The sequence below is a fragment of the Cydia splendana genome, chromosome 11 (genome assembly GCF_910591565.1).
Source record: "Cydia splendana chromosome 11, ilCydSple1.2, whole genome shotgun sequence".
Classification (NCBI taxonomy): domain Eukaryota; kingdom Metazoa; phylum Arthropoda; class Insecta; order Lepidoptera; family Tortricidae; genus Cydia; species Cydia splendana.
Window position 1 is genome coordinate 813,115 of NC_085970.1, and position 22,319 is coordinate 835,433.

The 22,319-nt window shown below is 36.0% G+C and overlaps 1 protein-coding gene and 1 non-coding gene across 2 annotated transcripts in view; both read left to right on the forward strand.

Moving 5' to 3' along the window:
* Positions 1-22,319, forward strand: part of LOC134795192 (neurobeachin-like) — an 868,575-nt gene that overhangs the window by 223,336 nt on the left and 622,920 nt on the right. The window lies entirely within an intron of this gene.
* Positions 4,821-4,893, forward strand: Trnah-aug (transfer RNA histidin (anticodon AUG)). Its single transcript has one exon. It is a non-coding gene; the product is annotated as a tRNA-His (tRNA).

The following is a 22,319-nucleotide window of genomic DNA, read 5'->3' on the forward strand; positions in this document are numbered from 1 at the left end:
CAGGCGAAACTCTAGTTATTTTCCACTGCTAGAGACCCAAGTCTTTTTGTAGAGATTTGAGTCCATATTACATAGGTAACTCTATTTTTTTTTTACAAAAAAAAAGCAAAATACGAGTACATTGTTCTCGTGTAAAATTAATGGGTCTTCATGGGTTCATTTATGTACCTAAGTCTTTAGAATCTCTCTAGAGTCTGTCTAAATTATTTGGCTCCGACTTGAATGGAACAAAGTGTCAGTATAAAGTCATGACATTGCCAGACTTTGTCATTGCAATTGACATGTAGAATTAACTCGGTCTGACTCTACTAATTTATAATCACAAAGTGGAAACTAATAAACCTACAGACCAATTTGTAAGCTGATTAGGGAACGGGGACTTATAGCCCATAGGGATTTACAGTTACCTAAGCCGAATACCTAACTACTAGTTCTAGGAATCTAGACTAACTACTGTCTGTCTTGAGTAGACAGTTCTGCAGTCCCCATTTCAGCTTGGGCTGAAATGTTTTCGTATGTAACTATTTTGTGTCATAAATTATATATTTTTTACCTTTTTTTTAATCAATCAATCTTATTTATTTGTAAAAGTATTACAACTTATTAATATTACAGGTACTGTATATGAATAAGCCCGATATTAAACATAGATATTATATGAAACAATGAATAATTATGGAATGAACTCCTTGCCGAGGTTATTTCTTAGAGACTTCAGAATTTCTATACAGGGTACTATGTATGTTATTTTGACACCGAGTTGGTTAATAACAACTTAGGGGCTGTCCATAAATTACGTCATCGATTTTTGACGATTTTGGACCCCCCCCCCCTATAATCATCCAAAAATCATGCATCAAATGACCCCATTTCCTCCTACTTCATGCTACCGTCATCCGATGTCCAGACCCCCCCCCCCCACCCCTAATTTGAAATGACGTAATTTATGAATAGCCCCTTACGACTCAATCTACTTTTAGAGCGTAACACACGTCATATTAAACAAAACCGGGGCCTAGATAGATCATTGGCTATCGTTTAAAGAATGATCACATAATATTTCGTTCGCTCGTGTCGTTCGAATACAAACATGTTCGATTACCGTTAAGTTTGTCGAAATATGATTGCCATACCTACGGGCTACGACTCCCGCTACAATTTACTCGTGCTACGAAATGCTACGCCGTAGCGATAGTAGGGCTACGAAATATTAAACCAATGAGCGATACCTTGATCGACATACGGCCGTATTCGAACACTGCTTGAGATAACAATTTGTCAGTGTCGACCATAAACGTCACTTTTGACACTGACAGATTGGTATCGTACCGCTGTGATCTCTTAGAAGCATTGTTTGAACTGGACCGATTTTAAAAATCTGCTATTTATTGTTGTTTTATAGCGATGTTATTGCTTGCAACTCTTCCCGCTCGCACCACTTGTATAGATTCTATATTATAATATAAGACACGTTGCAGGGGCAAATGGTAAAATTAGATTAATATCTTTATATGTAGGGCTGAAGTAATTCATATTGGGTTACCAGATACGAAATTACGAGTACTAAAACTTTAGAAATAAATCCAGAATTTTCATTAAAATTCTTAGTATTATGTCGCCCGATTTCTATGAATTGTAACCTATTAATAACCACTGTATATGTACATTCGTTTTAAATACTTACCTGGAATTTTATGTTCTACAGACATATCAATTTACCAGAGCTAAAATTTGAATAATTATTTTCGCCCATCAAAACTTTTATCAACCAAACACAATGTCTTTTTAATTGCGGGAAATGGTGTACCTATACAGGGTTATTTTGAGAAGGGATAACATTCAGTGATATTCGTCATAGACCGTTTTTCGAAGGGAAAAATGTATTGAGAGCTTCGTCTGTATTTAATCCGTCACTCTTTTCATGTCACTCGGTAAAAACATCGTTCTGTGTGAAGGTTCGCAGCCAAAGGTCCTGAAATGTCACGAACAACCTTACATCATAACCTATTCACATGATCGGCATTCATGTGAACCGGTGATCAGAATCACTCGCTGTTTTCGGTGTAACCATGGTTATAGAACGATCCGCATGGCTTACGTCTCATTAGCTTTCCCAATAAAATAATTGAGAGTTTGGGCGGGGGTGAGAGGGGGTGGAGGGGGGCGGGGGCGCCCGGGAGCCTCCTAGTACCTTCAGTGTTCGGCGGGACGCCCTGGCGCGCGCCCGCGTCGTGTCTAAGGTGAGGTATACACGTGATCCGATACATCAGTGGTGCGAGTGTTGTGTAGGTCTTCTAGGCCTTTATGGGTCCTTGGTGATTTGTGAGCTAGTTCGCGATATGACAGTTAGACAGAAGAGATTCGTGGTAAGATGAGAGTTATAGATAACGGTGGGGCAGTCGATTTTCCTCTCTGGTTTTCCGTTTGTATAGTAAAACCCGCTGAAAATTCTGAAAATACCACGTCAGGAACAGATTATGGTATCTGTGGTCACTTATAATAAAGATGTCGTCATGATAACGTAATTGCATTTTTGAATCACATGACATGACATATATAGTGCAGTCGTAGGATAGCGTATTAATTTTTCCTATTAAAACAAACTGCAGGCACCAGTAGGTAATGGGGCATTACACGGGAAATCGTATTAACATGATCGTATTAATATATTTGGTAAGCTTGTGTCCCGGATGACGTCATTCGGATGCAGCTCCTTGCGTTGCGTCCGAGATGAAATGATGGCGGTCACGTTTTCCATTTGGTTGGCGAGCGATGCGACGCTGCTTCTCGCAATCAACGGCTCTTTAATATCTTTCCCCGATATAACACAAACAACGCGATGGTTAAATGTTGTAATTTTCTGATAAACACATAATTATATGAAACTAGATCATTTTGACACTAAATTCCACTTAAAGTGACCCGTAGTGCTTTGCACTAATAGGATTGCCTTAAAGATAATAACATTATTTTAAACGAGTTACTCACGTATTATTAAGTCGAAATAAACGCTCGACATATTTCGATCCAATTTTCGAGGATCATCTTCAGGGAATATTAATTAATATGCATTAATTTTCATATGTTCGAGTCTCACGGGAGATTTTAATTAAAATTGCCTTAAACATACAATTAAAATAATGCTACAGATTCACTGAATCCTACTGACCTATATCTATATTTCGGTCAAAACGTGGTAATGTAGATTAATTTGTTGTATCTCTCACACTTGAGAAGCCATATCTCGCTTTTACTTGCTACTAACCATAAGAGCCGGTACAGACGGACTGCAACCAGACTGCAGTCCGTCTGTATTGGCCCTTAAACATGAAGTGATTGCGTAACTGACGACATAACTCTTAATATGGAACGTTTTCATTCATTTCGGCTGATTAGTTAGCGATGTTTTCTATGGGACAGCTAATTTTGGTCGGACAGCGATTCCGTAGTTGAACCCATACTATTTTCTGTCCCACTTTGTATCATATAAGATGGCTGGCGGATGTCATATTGATTTACATTATGACAAAAAAAATATCAGATTCCTTGACTGTAGGTACCTTAATAAATTGAATTCGATTGAGTTGCCATAACATTCTTGATGTAATGCAAAAACCTGGAAAATGTATGGAGCCGGCGCAAACCCCCCCCCCCCCCCCCCCCCTTCTATATATATTGTCCCCATTTCCACTTAATTGAACGAACCCGGGACCTCGTATGTGCGCATATGCTTAATTTCGATATAATGTAATATCGTTATTTGGCGTCGAGATCGCTTTGTGTTGGGTAATTTATTATTTTCTGTTTTATTGCATATTTACCGTGGGCCCGGGTAAACCAACAGAAATTGACCGCGTATTTCTGAAAGTATTGCGGAATAAAATAATGTTGTGTAAACAGAGATCGAAATTCAAGAACAAAAGCAATCAATCTCAAACAGCAAATTGTTGTAATTAGCGCTTTATTGGTTTATGTTTTGGTAATTACAGAAGGCTAGTTTAGTTAACAAATTAAATGGTTTTACAGCAGTCATGAAATCTGCTTAGCCAAATCAGAAAATATATGAGCCATACCTATTCTTCAAATATTATTTTAAATCGACCAAATCTCATATGAAGATAGTGGATTCATCATAAATATGACAATACAGTTTGACGGCACACGACTCGACTCTCTACTCCATAGTAGTAAATCGTTTTGACGTGTCATAAAGAGCGAGTCGTTTGCATAAAATATGACAATAAATTGATAAAAACTATATTCACCCAAAATTTTATAAACTATTTCATTGTAAACAATATCTCATATACTAAGGTTTTTTTCTTCCAACTTAGGTAAATAAACTAATTATGAACATGTTAAGGTTTATACAGGCACACTGCGTATACTTTTTTAAATTGTGATTTCGGATCTTCATTTGACATTTTCAGGTAAAAGGTCACATTGTAGATTGCCGATAAGGTTAATTTGCAATTATAATTTTATTTGAAAAGGCTTATTGTTCAATAGCTTTATAACCCTTTATTTTGAAAATGGCGGACATTTTTGCGGGTCCAATGGTTAAAGGAATCCTTTATTTAATCAGCCATTGATTTACCTCGATTTTTATACCATTTAAAATTGTTTTCATCTCATTTTGATACGACCTTGAGGAAAATTCGATCTTACATTTTGACGTCAATACGATACCTAAATGATGTAATTTTGGTATCATTCGCTTGCGCTAATAGGTGTACAAACTAGTACAGACGAAACGTACGTGCGAAGGATAACAATCTGACATCATAATATGGTGGAAAGGTTTGCTGGCTATGGATGAGGTCTTGGTGGCTCAGATGGCAGAGCGCTGGAGTATGGATCCCGAGGCCGTGAGTTCAAGTCTTACCCAAGACAGTAATTTTTCCACTTTTAAATTTATTCTAAGCTTAATCCACAGACAAGACATCCTCCAGACTGAGCATAGTAGCTCTACCCCCTCTGCCACAAATACGGTAGTTTTCCTCCATTTTCGAGTCGAAAGTGTCTTTGTGTGACGTCCGTGTCTTTGAACGAACCAATCACGGCACGGGACCTCGCTCACCTTGTCCCACGCACTCCCGTAGTTTTGGCAGCATCGGTTTCATGAAATAATTGTTCTAAACTCCGTCTAGAAGATTCCTAGTCTATGGCTTAATCTGACATCATTTAGATATTTTAGATAATTAAATGCGTACACGTATTACAGTATAATTACACACATCAATATTATTCATTTGTAGATTACGAGTATTTTATGAAAGCGCCGTTGTAAATGAATGTACATTAAACATACCACACTTATCACTTGAGTTGTGCGCCTCACTTCAAAATCATTATATTTTCCGTCAATTCATCAGAATAAGTATTTCCGACGAGTTCCTGGTAATAATTTACGTAATATTCTTGTTCAGGAGCAAACAACTCAAAAGAATCCCGAGAATGAATCCGCAGTTTCTCGCATAGATCATTGCTGGCGAAGCGAATTTGCAACCACGCTTAATCGACGATGGCGTTTTTTGAAGGAAAACATATCCGTAACAAATATTACAGGCATTAATAAGCGAATAAAATGATTTTTTAAAACCTCGTTAGAAAAACACAATAACGAGACGATGTAAAAAAGTCGTAAATGGATTTTTTTGGCCGAAATATATGAAAACATATACGTTAATTAGTTATCATTACTCGGTTTCAAAGACTTTGCTAAAATATATCATCACCAGTATAGTAAGTAGGGACAACCAAACAACCCCTACCTACTATGTTTTTTTTTCTTTAAACGATTTCATCAAATATACTATATATCCATAAGCACATTGTTAGTTGGTCTCTTTGACTTTAATATTATTTTCCAGTCGCGAAAATGTATTGTGTCATTCGAAAAGTTAAGTGTTTCGTACAAAGCAATAAGACCCCGGGACAAATCTATTGCTGCTGTCACTTGTCAATGTTTTAATATTGTCAGCTTAGTCTATAATGAAAAGAATAGTAGTTCGTCTGAAATAAGCAGTATGCTGCTAATTGATTTTAATTAGGCTCTCGGATTAATTACTTCCATTATATTACAAAACACGAATTTAATCCGTGAATATAAAACACATTGCGATTGCCTTCCAATTACATAAATTAATAAGCACGTTTACCATGCTAATGAAAAAAAAAAAGATTTTCGCTCTAGTTGATGTTATTTGCCTTGTGTAACAGTAGGTAGGTCGGTAATTTACGGTCCACGATGTAAGGTGCAAAGGGGTGACTTCGAATGCGGGATTATTTTGTAAATGCCAATATCTATACTAATCTAGGAGAAGGCAAATAACCTGAAAATAAGTTTGTCTCTCTCCTCCTCCTCTCTCCCTATGATTGGCAACCTTTATACCTTGTTCATGTATTTCTTTATTTCAGATACATACATAAACTTACAGCGAAGTATGCCAAAGTGCTAACTTTAACAGTAGGCCGGTCTTACCCGCAGACCGTTTAAGCCAACTAATTGAGCACAACGCCCCCTACCGTCAGCTGTAATCACTGCTAAACGATTTACTACCGATGCCGCGGTATTGATTCACTGTTACACGCGATTGTGTGTCTTGTTGCAAGGGCGTGTTGGTTGAAATTTGCTTGTTGGTTAACGAGTTAAAATGGCGAATTGAATGTGATGTTTAAGTATTATTTAACTGATCAAGCGTATACAGTAAAACACTTGTTTAGTGTTCTTCAAGAATACTAATTAAAAAGAGTTGCAGATTGCAGGTTTTGTTTATATCGGGTGGAACAGAACGAAGGACTTTTATGAAAATGGGGAATTGTTCAGGCTACGTACTTTATTTCTCACTTATTAATCACGTTAATATTTCTAACCGTTTTTGAGATATGGTTTGTTAAACATTAGTGCACAAATCCCGAAATCAGTGTGTTTCAACCCTAGCAAATAGATCCTATTGAATGACATGACATGTGTCAATTTAAAATGTAAATAACTTTGTAGGGTTGTCACTGATATAAAAATATTTAATTTTAATTATTTTGTTTTACTTTTTAATCCAGTTTTACGATTATAAAAACTCGATTGTAGATCACTTAGATAACACTATCCTTTCAGCTCAGTCCCTAGAAATGTTCCACTTTGTATTAGTGCGATAGAAACAGATAGCGTTTCGTTTCTCTGCGAACTGCTAGGAGGTACGTAATTTATTAAGTTATTATTTATTAAGCGGTTGTTTCTCAAAACGTGCAATGTCACTAGCTTCCAACAAACAAAGTCAAATCGCGCCACAAATGAACACTGTTGAAAAAGTTGAGTCGCATATTCATATATCATTCGGAATGGCTTTATTTAAACCGCGAGTAATTACTTTTTCAAATAAATGTATGGCATTATTCAGCGAGATATATTCGGGTTGGCAGTCGTGACATCGTCCAACACAGATTACCTACCTACTAGATAACTCGAACGTCCTTATGCCTCACTTCATAATATTTTTATCAACTAATCAAAACTATTCCTGACAAGTTTCTAATATATTATGTAATATGTTTCAGAGCAAACAACTCAAAATAATCTTAAAAAGAAGAAAAAGTCATTGAGGGATATATAAATAATTTAATTTAGCTGTCGTGCATTTTGCTCGTGCCAATACAATGTACATTAGCAGATTTGTACACATATATATATTTAATTATTAAGACAGTAATTTGTTTTGTAAAATACCCTTAATACCTACATGAAGTATTGTGGACGCGCTTAGCAGCACCACGTTACCTTAATGGTCGTTTGATGTGTTCAACCAAATTTATTCCAAAGAACTGATGAACAAGAACTTCTCGCAGAAGCAAACAGAACATTGTAAAACTCATGAATATGGTAATTCATCAGGTTTGGAAGTAAACTTACAATTACGGTTTATTTGCTTCGAGTACAGCTCGCTCATTCGTACGTTGATTGATCGAGAGTACAGATCACTCGACTCTAGATGGAGCGTATGATGACTCGAGCTCACCACTCCGAGGCCGTTTACCTATATCTAGTCTTTGAATACTAGAGGTAGTGCTAGTTATTGGCAGGGCTCAAACTTTTAGTGCGGATGACGTAAAAATAACGTTGTTGATGGAGGATGATGCGGTAAATAAAACAAGTTTTACGAAACTTGGCACTGTAAGGTACGATTAATCAATTTGTGTTTCAGTTTATAAGTAGGTACACTGTCTTTGTAACCATAATAAATATTGAATAGAACATAAAATTGTGAAAATACAACAACTAAACAATCACATTATTTCATTGTTAATCTGAATGACTATGTAATCAAAGAGGCTATGTACTACGGTAATTGTTTATAAAAAGATTATTTGAAATCATTTTATTCGTAAGACATATCGACCGGGATATGAACCGTGATTACCTTTTGTATTGTTTTCGAGCTCCCGATATTTGTTTGTCCGGTCGATATTAGTCTAGTGAAACTAACCGTGAATAATTAAAAACTGTTATCCTATGGTTTGACGTCATAGGCACTTTAAGTTTTAAAGAAGGCGATTTTAACGCCAAATATGCGGCGCGGTGAAGGGGATAATTGGCGTTAAAATCGCCTTCCCTGTAAACATGGCAGTTATAGCATAAACATTTCGAACACATGCAATTAAATCATGCTTAATAACATCAAGTGTAAAATCATTGTGTGCACACGTATTGTTAGGCTAAATACTGAATCTATGGGTGGTAATCTATGATTGAGAGGCTTCATCATTATACCACTCCCAGCTCGCGATCGACGCCTCATTGGAAACCCACACTCAACCGTGACGTGATCCCATCCTTACCAACAAACTATTATTTTACTCTCTTATTCCTAATACTGAACAAAACTCTGTGTGTGTGTGATATTGTCTCTTTCTAACACATTCAAAATAACAAATACATTTGGACGATTTTTTGCTGGTTTAAAGAGGTTCTCATCCTGGAAGGAATATTTACTAAATCAAAACTTGTCCCGAAATAAATGGATGTAATTTTTGTACACGTTTCGATAACTTCAGAGGAAGAGTTTTTTAGGACATGCGGTGAAATGGTGCTTAACGGTAGGGTGAAATATTTCATCTTCCCAACATTTTATCGAAATCGGATGAAATAACAAAATCGACATCGTAATAAAGATCAGAGTCGACGTTTATTATCGGTTGGAACAGAACGAAGGACTTTTATGCAAACGGGGAATTGTTCAGGCTACGTACTTCATTTTTCACTTATTAATCACGTTAATATTTTTAACCGTTTTTGAGATACAGTTTGTTAAACATTAGCGGAGATTACAATATTTTCATAAATTGAGAAATAAACTGAAAGGCAGACTTTCATAAGTCGAATTCTACTGATACTGGTTTAAGTTATTGATACGAAACATCACAAAAATTATGTAACAGCGTGTATTATGGAGTTCCCAATAGGGGGGGAAGGGGGGTTCGCTAATCAGAAAATCACAGCGCCGTCATCAAAGACTGTTTGCCGCCGACACTGTGTTTATATAACGTGTGTATTCGTAAAGGAAAGGAACGACTATATATATAAACATGTTCGAGCAAATTGAATCAGGGAAGTGTTTTTATATAATGAATATATAAATATCGCGTGTTGTGTTTAACTAGTGAAATGTGATAAAATTATTATTTATTATCATGGCAGCTCAAAATAGTCCAATATTCCACGTCTATTTCAGTTGATTTTAGAACCGACTGCCGTAGAGGTGCGTCCACACCGCAGTTAACTTTTGTGGAGTAACACGATAACATTAGGTAACTTACCTCGTTACTTGCAGTTCAACAGTGTTGCTACACAGTTTCTCCACAAATATAACTGCGGTGTGGATGCACCATAGGAAGAGAGAGGCGCTTTAATGGAGATTGTGAACCTGAGAGTGAGAACGCAACAAGGGAAAAGGTCTTATAAAATCGTTGGAAGACAATATTTACGGCCCGATTCAAACTTTAAGATACGTCAAATATTACGTCTAGATACGATATGGATTAGATCTAGACGTAATATTTGACGTATCTTAAAGTTCGAATCGGGCCGTAACATAATTCGATAGACACCACAATCATTTAAATCAATCAAGCAGTTTAAAATGTTATATCTAGGGAATAAAATAATATGGCTAGAGAAAATTTAACATACGGCGCGATTCGGGAAATGCATTAGAGATTCACTAGATACCTTTGAAATAGTAAAGATATCCGACGTTCCACTGCAAAAGGTACCGGTATGGTGGCTGGCTCTTACGCTATTATTAACGCCGCTCCAATATTTAGCCGGGGCAATGGTACCTTTTGCCGTGGAACGTCACATATATTTACTATTTCATATCTAGTGAATCTCTAATTCATTTCCCGAATCGCGCCGATATTCACGGCCCGATTCTAACTTTAAGATACGTCAATTAATAGATCTAGAAACGATATGGATTAGATATGTCAGTGTCAAACAAGTGTCAAAATTGACGTTTCGTCAAACAAAAACGTCACTTTTGACACTTGTTTGACACTGACATATCCAATCCATATCGTTTCAATATCTAGTGTTTGACGTATCTCATTGTTCGAATACGGCTGTCAGTGCCAGCGAGAGCTACGTGCTACGAGCGTAGCCGATAATACGGGAACAACCGTATTTAACGACGCCTACGAACAGAAAATCCGCCTAGCGGGTCGCTGGCAGTTATGGGTTAAAAGATAAATCGGAAATCCTGCGAGTAAAGTTCAATATTCTGGCTACAGAACCTTAACAAATCATGTTAAATCATAGTAGAAAATGGATAACAACGGTGACAATGACACGTAATTTTAACTGTCCACCTTGAAATTGAAAATTCATGTCATGATTCAAACGCGCGATGAGTGTGTGTTTTTTCCGTTTGCATGTTTACCCTCGGCTCGGCTGGGGGGCTTGTTTATAAAACAGATAATACAATGTCAACTCTTTAGGACGATAAATGTGGAGATTTTTAGGGAAATTTTGTATATTGTAAATTGTACCTGTTACGGTAAAAGTAAAATAAAAATGCTCAAAAGCTTCATTCGAATCTGAAAATTGCATTGATTTAAAATCACCCCCACTCGCTGGTGGCCGGGTGGTCTAGTTGTTAGGATGTTAGGACCGTAAGCTTAAGACGCCGGTTCGTTACCGGCCTCGACCACCGGAGGCCTAAGGTCACTTTTTTAGGGTTCCGAATGGGACCCTATTACTAAGACTCCGCTGTCCGTCCGCCCGTCCGTCCGTCTGTCACCAGGCTGTATCTCATGAACCGTGATAGCTAGGCAGTTGAAATTTTCACAGATGATGTATTTACTAAAAAGTACGGAACCCTCGGTGGGCGAGTCCGACTCGCACTTGTCCGGTTTTCTTAAAGTATTAGGTACATTACATCTTTTTCAGTTTATAATTTGATTTGTTCTCTTCGTTTGCATATTTATTATTAATATTAAATAAACTCGCAGTGCATCTTTGGCTCAGGTAATTAAACCAGTCTACCAATGAATGGTACCTACACTAGGTCCAGATCCAGGCACTGGCTCTAAATGTGTTATTAAAGGAGATAAATTGTTCCAGAGAATTTAGTGTTTGCAGCCTGGGGTTTATCTTAATAGCGTTCGTTCCCGACCTACATTGCAAATGGTTTTGCTGGTGAAATATATGGAAAATGGTTGTTGAAACAACGCAAATTTAGTCTAGTCCGAGCTAAACCTATCCCGAAATCATTTCCTGAGAGCTTGCCGGGATTTTGCTTTACTTCCCAAAGACTAATTCAATTGTTACAATTTACAGCAGTTTTCGCATTTTATAACAATACAATAACTTTAATATGTAGGTACTACATTTATTTATAAGTTACATTTCTCATAAGTATTGACTTCGTAGTAAAAAAAATATTTTGATGTTTTATAAATTACATAGTTGATTTTACCAGCTAGCTGTCATGGCGGTCAAAATAAAGTGATAGAAACATTCATAATGTACATAACCTTCCAATATGTTGCTTTGAAGCTTCTGAAGCTTGATTGGTTAACGTTGTGCTAGTGTGTAATGTTCCCATTTTACCTCAAAAATCCCATAAAACACGCGGGAAGCCAGGCTCCCAAAAACTCGTGCCAAAACCAGGTACCAGGATTTCATAAATACGTCAGTGTTAGCGCAGTTAATCCTCGCGGCATAGATCGCGCTCATCCCGGGCTTACCAGCGAATGAATGCGGGCCGTAATGCCATGCACGGTCTAACGTTGCATCATTGTTAGTTAGTTCATTTTGAACCTTATTGCGACGTGATAGGGTCGTTTAATGGTCGTGTGATGATCATGTAATGGTCAGGTGATGGAAAGTTGATTGAACTTGAACCTTATCGGGGCGAGATAAGGTGCAGTCAGTTAGGTGTGCTGAGGATTATGTGGGACTTAAAAATAGCAGCCGTAAAAGGATTTGAGTGTGAAATTTATAATTTGACAATTATAAATTGACCTGAGTTGACTGTGGAAGGCTTTTACACCGGAGGTAGTAAGTTTAAACCCTGAGTATTTCAAATAAGGTCTCAGATTGTTCACTACCAGTTTCTGACTCCTGCCCTCCTCAGTACAATTTTGATGGTGTTTGCATATAGGATAAACTATCATTGGCCCTAAATTTTTGTCTCAAAATTATCACTGATGCTTTGAAATTAGATTGAAGTGGGCAATAACTATCGGGAACATACGTATAGTTACATAACTCTATTGATTAATTTTGTACCTCTAGTTAAATATCGGGAACATACGAATAGTTACATAACTCTATTTGATTAATTTTGTACCCCTAGTTGAAACTGACTAAATATTATGCTCGATTTACAGTGTTCATCCCATTTACTGTTACACCGGGATTATATAGATTTCCCCTGGTATTAGTGCTGACTAAACCTATTAGACCGCATCAGGCATTAGGTATGCTCAAACCGACTTGAATTGGAATATCGCTTATTGTACTTGCAAATTACCTTCGACGTTTCAAAACGTTAGTAGATAAAAAATACCAAGTGTAGATTGAAAAATGCGATGGTTGATGTTGGTGCTTGTAGCCAGCCTTTCTCCGGAAGCACGAGAACGATGTCGCTCTCGAAACGTCGGAGGTCATTTTCAAGTAATGATAAGATTTTGACAAAAAATAAACAGTTTCACTGATGAAAACACGTTTTTATCAAGGCGTTTCTTTAGTTAAACGGGTTTCTCACGTATTAGTAAGTCAAATTAAACACTTGACATGTTTTGATCCGTTCTTGAGGATCTTCTAGTGGAGTACCGACTGCACCATCTCTACTAATTGGACTGGGTATAGAATGTATTTAAAGAATTTTAATATATTCTAATAGTCTTACGGGAGTATTATAACTAGTTTTCACTAAGAAAAACTCATTTATCGACAAATCAAACTCGGAGTTTTAAGTTGAAGTGCCTCTCTGTTATCTATTTCATACCTAAGCTTGATAAATCACTAGACCACTTAATACCGCAACTTATTGGTTAAGTGAATCTAAGCCTAGATTTACCACGGCCATAATTTAGGCTTAGCTGTGAGCTTCGTCGAATTCACTTCGTCTTGCCAATTGTTCGGATGGTTGTAGTCACAGTGTCTCCTGTAGATACTGTGTTATGAAGTATATTGGATATGGGCTCATCAGCTCATCACATCACACATTGAATACACGCTTTATTACCTACCTATTAAAAATATTCCGCAAGCCGAACTTTTTCTATTATAGTCTTCCTAATTTTTTAGGGTTCCGTACTGAAAGGGTAAAAACGGGACCCTATTACTAAGACTCCACTGTCCGTGTGTCTGTCACCAGGTTGTATCTTATGAACCGTGATAGCTAGACAGTTGAAATTTTTACAGATGTTGTATTTCTGTTGCCGCTATAACAACAAATACTAAAAAGTACGGAATCTTCGGTGGGCGAGTCCGACTCGCACTTGTCCGGTTTTTTATAATAAGGTCTATCTAGCAGATGAACGATCCTTGTTTGTTTGTCTTCTCGTCGAGGCTGCAGCCCTGGTAGACGCTTGGCTCTCGGCCATATTTCACCTAACGATTCTCGCTGATATTGTATAACAAAACAATCTCATACATAAAATACAATACCGTTACGTTTTTTGAAGGATAACCAACATAACAACAATATTATTTTGACCTTTTGACACAACGATCGTGTCAGTAGAAAAAGGCGCCAACTTAAAAAAATGTAAACGCCTTTTTCTACGGACATGTTGGGTGTTTCAGTATAATTGGCGCAGCCGGTAGGATCCTCATCAAAGAATATAATACTCACTAGGAGAAGAACGATAACTCCATACAAAAAAATGTCCCTTTCAAAAGTTCGTTTATACTACTAGCGCTCTGGTAGGATACCATTGTAATTAGAATTGACAACCCGTTTAGCCTAGCGGGTATTGGCAGTAATCCAGTTCAGGAAGCTAATGGTCCTGGGTTCGAATCCCAGAGAGGGAATTTCTTTTTGTATTTTTTTCTTTTTTGTTAGGGTAAGGTTTTTAAGAGCCCATCAACGTGCACACTAGCGCCACTGCTGAATACATTAAACTAGTTTATATGTTATTGGATTCGTCAATCTACCCGTCCAAAGTTAAAACGGCCGTTTTTGTTTTGAGCTCATAGATCGACGAATCCAGCAACATAAAATCTAGTTTGATGTATTCAAAAGGTACCTAAATACACAATACAGTCCGTAGCGGCCCCTTTTTTTTAAATACATGTCGTTAAATTTAAATAATCACGATTATTTAGCAGTGGCGCTAGTGTGCACGTTGTTGGGCTCTTAAATTAGCATTTCACAAATAAGTAAAAAAAATACGTTAAAAGATAATGATTAGGTACTATATTCAGAAATTCGTGAAATATAAAAGGTAACAAAAAGTTACGTATTATTAAGATATAAACATTTTCATAATACATATGAATACATACACTGATATGGCAAATGGTTACAAGTTGTTATTACATCTATCCGGTTATCGGACATTTTCTGCTTCACAGCTCCGCGCAGCGTTCTTGGTCACCGGGAAACTAGTTTGGATATGCGGCAGATACGTGCCCTTCTGAGCTTTTTCCAAGAAATCATATGACGGCCCAGGATTATATTATTATCTCACGCTCAAGCCATCTGCTGATTCACTTTCTAAAACAAAATAGTCAAAAAATTAAACAATATAATCTATTTTCCTAATTACTAACGTCGCTAATTCCTAGGGTTACCAGCTTAAACAATGTGGGGTTTTACATCTATGTTGAATTTTGATTATAATTTCGGACGCGATATAGCGTCCGCGGGACTTACGGGGATAGTAAGATTAAATTATTATATTTGAATTTGGTAATTAGCACGCTCATTTTTATTTAAAGATTAATATATATCTTACCTTGAAATTATCGCTGTTTCTGATTTACTACAACGGTTTCCACACACACATTAGGGCTTTCCATAATCCGGATAAGAATTGTTGATAAAGTCGCCATTGCCGGATACAGCAAGGAAGGAAGAGAGACAACGGTTTAAATTTAACTAAGTCTGTGCGAAGACGCATTTAGATATGTTGCTCGTACGTATGAATAGTTTTTATTTTTAAAATTAATAGGTAAATAAATATATTTCAAGTGAATAAATCGTTTTATATGAAAATTTTTTTATTTATTTCATTTCATTTATTTCAGCATATATAAGCATTACAGTGTTATACCAAAGCGCTTACATACTAGTCACATCAATTTACTTACATAAAAAATAAAAACATTTAATACAAATTATAAACACAGCAAATTAATTCAATAGCAATTCCATAATAAATTCAATAATAATAATGTCTTTTATTAAGTCATTTAATGCAAAAATATCAATAAAATTGATATTTTTGCATTAAATGACTTAAATGACAGCATTGACATTACAGACTTTTATCTTGTCTATGTTCTTACCGGCCAGACCCAAATCAAGGCCTATCAAAGAGGCCAATTGACAAAGAATTTTTTTTTATTTTATCAAGGAGGGTAGAGGCACGTCTACCCTTCGTAGATTTTATGAACATAGACAAAGACAAACTGAAATATAATAGATAATAATATACATATATCAAAAAATAAATAATAATTTACATATGACTACTTCATAAAATACAAATCAAAATATATTTGATAAAATAATTTGATTTGTTCCTAGAAATCGTATCTATAGACAAAGCCAGTTCTAGCAATGTTGCTGTAGTAAAATATTTTGATGTTAATTACTGGCAATCTCGTCTGGGAACGGACAACACATGTACAATTTTGAAGGGTCACATCGTTTCAAGGAAGTCAATAGGCCTTGATCCTCATACTTTTCAAACACATGAATACTTTTTATTGTAATACTCTTCTTCGTACCGATCGATCTATTCATATGTCTTGAGTCTTGACCTAACTAAGAAACTAAGATACAATGAAGAAATGCTGACGGTCCTTACTGTAATTGAAACCATGTCGTAACTATACTTTGTAACGTTTATTGTCTATAACAATGGCTACTGTTACATACTGTGCAGCAGTCACCGATATAAACGGAATTTAATCTCGCGGGACGTTTCATTTAGCTTCTACGGAGGATTTGTCGTGTGTTTTTATTACTTGCACGAGAGCAGAGTTCTCGGCCGCCAGTGTAATGCGGTCTCTAGATCCCTAACAACTAAGGAACGGAGAGTGGCGAAGAGGAAGAGACAGTAAAACACCTAATGTGTGAATGTCACGCCCTCGCCAGACAAAGAATGAAGGACTTTGGAGCAGGATAATTATCTGGAACCAAAGGACTTCAAAACGCTACCCATGAGCTCCATCATCCGACACATGGATATGGTGGGAAAAGCTCTTGAGTAGTTGACTGATCTTTTCTAGGGGGTAATTGCACAAAAGATCCTTGTGGGTCGAAGTGTATACGTAAGGGCCCCCGAAAGCAATAAGATAAGATAAGATAAGGAACGGAGAGCTTATGCTGTTTAGCCGGAGCCCTCGACTCACTGCTTGGTAGGCATTGGAATCTTCTGGGCCAGTGTTATAGATTACCTATAGATTCCACATTAGAAAGATTAACCTTCAACTATACTTAGGACCAATTGGACCAACCATAATACTTGACGGACTGCTCAACGTTACTTAAAATTGAATTATATTGAACTTCTCATACAAAAAAATGCGATCGATGTAACAATGACAGTCGTTTTGGTGCAACAGACTAGAGCAAATGCTTAGAGGTCCTGTTTACCTCTTTTGTTTGAAAAATGCCTACACTTATTTTTCAAACATTAACCGACCTATTTCAATGCAATGAGGTTTAGAATAGCTGGTTAAACGTGTTGACGTTAAGTAATTCTCTAAACTAAGGTTTGAAAAGTTACCAACTTGTATCACTACAACATTTTACTCTAAAATTCATTTTAAATGATGTATTGAGTTTGCAGACGAGGAATCATCTACTTTGGCTTTTGTCCCAAATTTTGTATGATAGCGCCAATGTGTGGTAACTGTTATATCTAATAATGTGATCTGTGGTCTATGTGAGTACTCGAGCTAGAAAGCACTTCGAAGTCGACGTTTAAACAATGAAACTTTTTCCAATTCCTCGTACACGCTTCTGCTTCTCACGTCACTCCAATCGCAGAGCTATAAACCAGCATAAAGATGGTATCTGATTGCGTATAGTCGTTACAGATGTAGAGCTCACGTTACATTGGGCGAGAACTATAGACTGCGCTCACGCAAGCTTTTGTGATGTATGGCCCTGATATAACTTGGTTCGAGGCTAAGTTGTTCCTCGCCGCGACCTTGCGAAGAAACTTGAGATTGTGTTTACTTATCTGTTTGCTTGTATCATGACCCTTAATTGGGCAAAGGGAACATTTTCCACAGTAAATCGAGGTTTATATTTCTTTGAAAATATTTTTTTTTAAAGATTACGCTTTAAGAGCACTAATTTATGGGCACGGTCATTAATTTATTATCTGACTACAGAATGACATTTATTTGATTAAATGAAATAAATAAAGTTTTGTTTCTCTGGACTCTCTTTTAACACTCTGCTATGTCTCGTTATGTAACCTCAATTTTTATTAATCATTTTTTGTAACTATTGCATAAAGGCATGTGTATCATCTTGGGGCGAATGAATGGCAAACGCGCTCAAGGTGGGGCTCGTAAGAGATGGTCTGGCGCCATGAAGAAGACGAGTGGCGGCAGCCTGCACCGTGCGCGGCCCACTTGGCTTATGACCGCAATCAATGGAGACATGTTGCATGTGGTCGCGATCCTCAGCATTGAGGGAACGAGGAAGAAGAAGATAAAGGCATTTAAACACTCGTGTGGTTATTTATGAAACCCACTTTCGGGTCGTTTCATAAACTCAGACACGCATCTTAATGCTTTTCATGAATAGTAGTGAAATAAATCTTATATTACACAACAGTTACAAATAGAAATAGAAATAGAAATATCGTTTATTTGCCAGAAATGTGGTACATAAATTAGGTGGTAACATTCATCTTAAGGTGGTTCTCCTTGCTCGAATTTCATACAAACTTTCTTGGCACCGTAGCTCTTATTATATAGGGTTTCTTCACTTGTATATGTAATGTTTGGGTAGTATATATATTTCTGTCTTCGCGTAACGCAAAAAATACTAGATTTAGATTAATATAATTAAGAAAAAAGCCTTTGAATATTGGTAAAATTTTGCCCCTTTGCTTGTTTGTGTGAGTGATGCTTATAGTATAGGTGTAATTCTAACATGGCGACTTCATTTGACAAGCAATCATTTTTAATTTATCAAAGGTGTAACAGATGGCACTTTAAAACCGCAACACAGATTACCTGTGTATTTTGTTTTATTTTCACTCAATAGAGGGAGATATATTTAATGCACAAAGCATGACGTTACGAGTATACTCATTTAAGAGTCTCCTTTCTGATATAATTTCATTCCCAGATTTAATATAACTTATTTTGTTATTATATACAATAAAATACATTTATATAACTATACATTTAATAGAAAGGTCAGTCCAAACAATCATTCGCGTAACGGTCGTCCACCGAAAAGCCTTGTGAATTCTGCTTTCGTTTCGGCAGAAATATAAATGTTCTCTGGAAAAGCCTATATTTATTGTAACAATGATTTTTAAACTAAAATACCTAGCTATATTTTTCTCATAAATATATAGGTATGTGGAGAAAAATGTCATCTTCTTGTAAATAAACAAGATTCTATATGTTCTGCTTGTGCATAACAATAACATTAGTATATAGATTGTTAACCAAGTGATCATTTCTTGATGATATTTTTTTCAAATATGTTGCCTTTCACCCGAGTTAAAACACTCTACTTTTCATTTCGCATACGAGGAAAGTAAAATGCATGTTTTGTTTAAATAAATTTTTATAGTAGGTATTTTTGAAAGTAGGTACTTTCAATTAACAATTTGGCCAAAAGTATCGTTATTTATGGAATGGGGAGTCAAATATCAGAATGGAAATTGTATAACAAATCCATTTATACCCAAATTTCAATTGCTGGTGGTAAAAAGAATAATAAAATCGTACTTGGCATTGGAACCTAAACTGCTCTAGTGCAGAAACGTATCATTTCCTGCACACCTTTTACAACAACAGTGACCCTCTTTCATAGCATGAGAAATGAAACGGATATTTCTTGTTTTCTTTGCATTAGCATTTTTCTCTCGATAATTTAATCAATTTGCAACATAAGTAGAAGAATCGTCATAAATTCATAAATATCAAAATATAAAAGGACATACATTTTTAGAAGATTTCCTCGCGCGACGTTGCCAAATGGTTTAAAGGACAACATGCTCGCAACGTTTGGATGTCAAAGTCGACAATGAAAAATTATATTTCAAATCAATTCAAACTTGATATTTTTAGCTGCTTTGTTACTGCACACCGTTGTATGGGGACCTTGCACTTTGAGACTATGCGCTGAAACTTGGCACAGTTGATTCTTAGCCGGTCTTGAGCAGATACAGACCGGGAGACCTCGAGAGCCACGTCTCATTTAGTGGGGGGGAGGGGGGGAAGTTCGACGCCGCCGCGCTTCACTTGGAGCAACATTTCTCTAAAACTATCCCTATTAGGGAATGTAATATATCATTTTCGGATAAATTAAGGATGAGGAATCTAGTTTTGGAACAAAAACAATGAACTTTTTAACAAAAAAAAAGCATAAAGTAGAAAAGACTAAAAAACGTATTTTAGATTTTTTCATAATTACCAATTTTTTTTTAAAGTATAGCAGGAATCTGAAAACAAAAAATACAGTCGTAAAGCTACACTTATTACGTTTAAGAAAATATATAGTTTAATATACAAAACTGTTGATAAATGGGAGATAAAAAATAATATTAAGCGTGGGTCAGAGTGATCTCAATACAAAATATGATGAATGTGGGAAAGTTACTTATAATTTGTTCTACAATCGTTTATTTTTCTTGTTTTTCGTAAATAACTCGTAAACGGTAGCCCACAGCAAAAAAATATCTTTTACGTAAATAATCTGTTTCAGATTTCTTATAAAATAAGTACTACTGTTTTTCGGTACCATCAATATTAAAAAAAATATTGAAGGGAGAAAATAAATACTTAGGTCCCCTTTTTTAGTCATTCGTAAATAACTCGTAAACGAAGGCCAATAGCAAAACAATTTTTAGTACATGAATAATTTACATAAAATTTCCTACAAAAAAGGTCATTCGAACTTTTTCGCTAGGATCAATATTAAAAACGATATTAAAGAGAGAAAATAAATTCTAAGGTCCCCTTTTTAAATATTGATCCTAGCGAAAAAGTTTGAATAACCTTTTTTGTAGGAAATTTTATGCTAATTATTCTTGTGTTAAAATATATTTTGCTATTGGACATCCTTTACGAGTTATTTACGAATGACTAAAAAAGAGGACCTTAGTATTTATTTTCTCCCTTCAATATTTTTTTAATATTGACCTTAGCGAAAAAAAGGAGCACTTATTTTATAAGAAAACTTAAACAGATTATTTACGTAAAAGATATTTTTTTGCTGTGGGCTACCGTTTACGAGTTATTTACGAAATTATTAAAAAATAAACGATTGTAGAACAAATTATAAGTAACTTTCCCACATTCATAATATTTTGTATTGAGATCACTCTGGCCCATGCTTAATATTATTTTTTATCTCCCATTTATCAACAGTTTTCTATATTAAACTATATATTTTCTTAAACGTAATAAGTGTAGCTTTACGACTGTATTTTTTGTTTTCAGATTCCTGCTATACTTTAAAAAAAAATTGGTAATTATGAAAAAATCAAAAATACGTTTTTTAGTCTTTTCTACTTTATGCTTTTTTTTTTGTTAGAAAGTGCATTGTTTTTGTTCCAAAACTAGATTCCTCATCCTTAATTTATCCGAAAATGATATATTACATTCCCTAATAGGTATAGTTTTAGAGAAATGTTGCTCCAAGTGAAGCGCGGCGGCGTCGAACTTCCCCCCCTCCCCCCCACTAAATGAGACGTGGCTCTCGAGGTCTCCCGGTCTGTATCTGCTCATGACCAGCTAAGAATCAACTGTGCCAAGTTTCAGCGCATAGTCACAAAGTGCAAGGTGTCGTGCACTAACAAACTAGCTATTTTGACAGTAATGGGTTACTTATATAAGAAGGCATTTTTCTACTACTTCCCGGGTCTACTATGGTCAAATGGTCTAGTGGCTTTTAGCTATTGAGTATAAGTCTAATATGTTGAACAGCATGACAGGGTTCAAACCACGAACATAGACTCATTTCTTTTCACCACACCAGCTCGGAAAGGCTTACTTTGCACTTCAAAAACTGATAGCAAAGTTTCATTTTATTCACATGTGAGGCAAAGTAATCAAATGCAAAGTTTGAGTTGTTTTCTTATGTTTGCTGGTAGAATTGACTTTTAAATGATGATTTTGGATGATAAATATTTAATAACATTCATTTGGATTTGATTTGGTTTGATTTTGTTCGATATTTTACATTTATATTTGCTTCAGTTTGGTGTGGTGAAAAATTTTGTGTTTCACTCGGGGGCAAATTTTGTTTAACCCTCGTGCTTTGAAACCCTCGCAACGCTCAAGATTCCATTTATCGAACCACTCGCTATGCTCGTGGTTCAATTTTGGAATATTTCGCTTGCTTGGGTATCAATATTACCACGAGCGGTTAAACAACAAC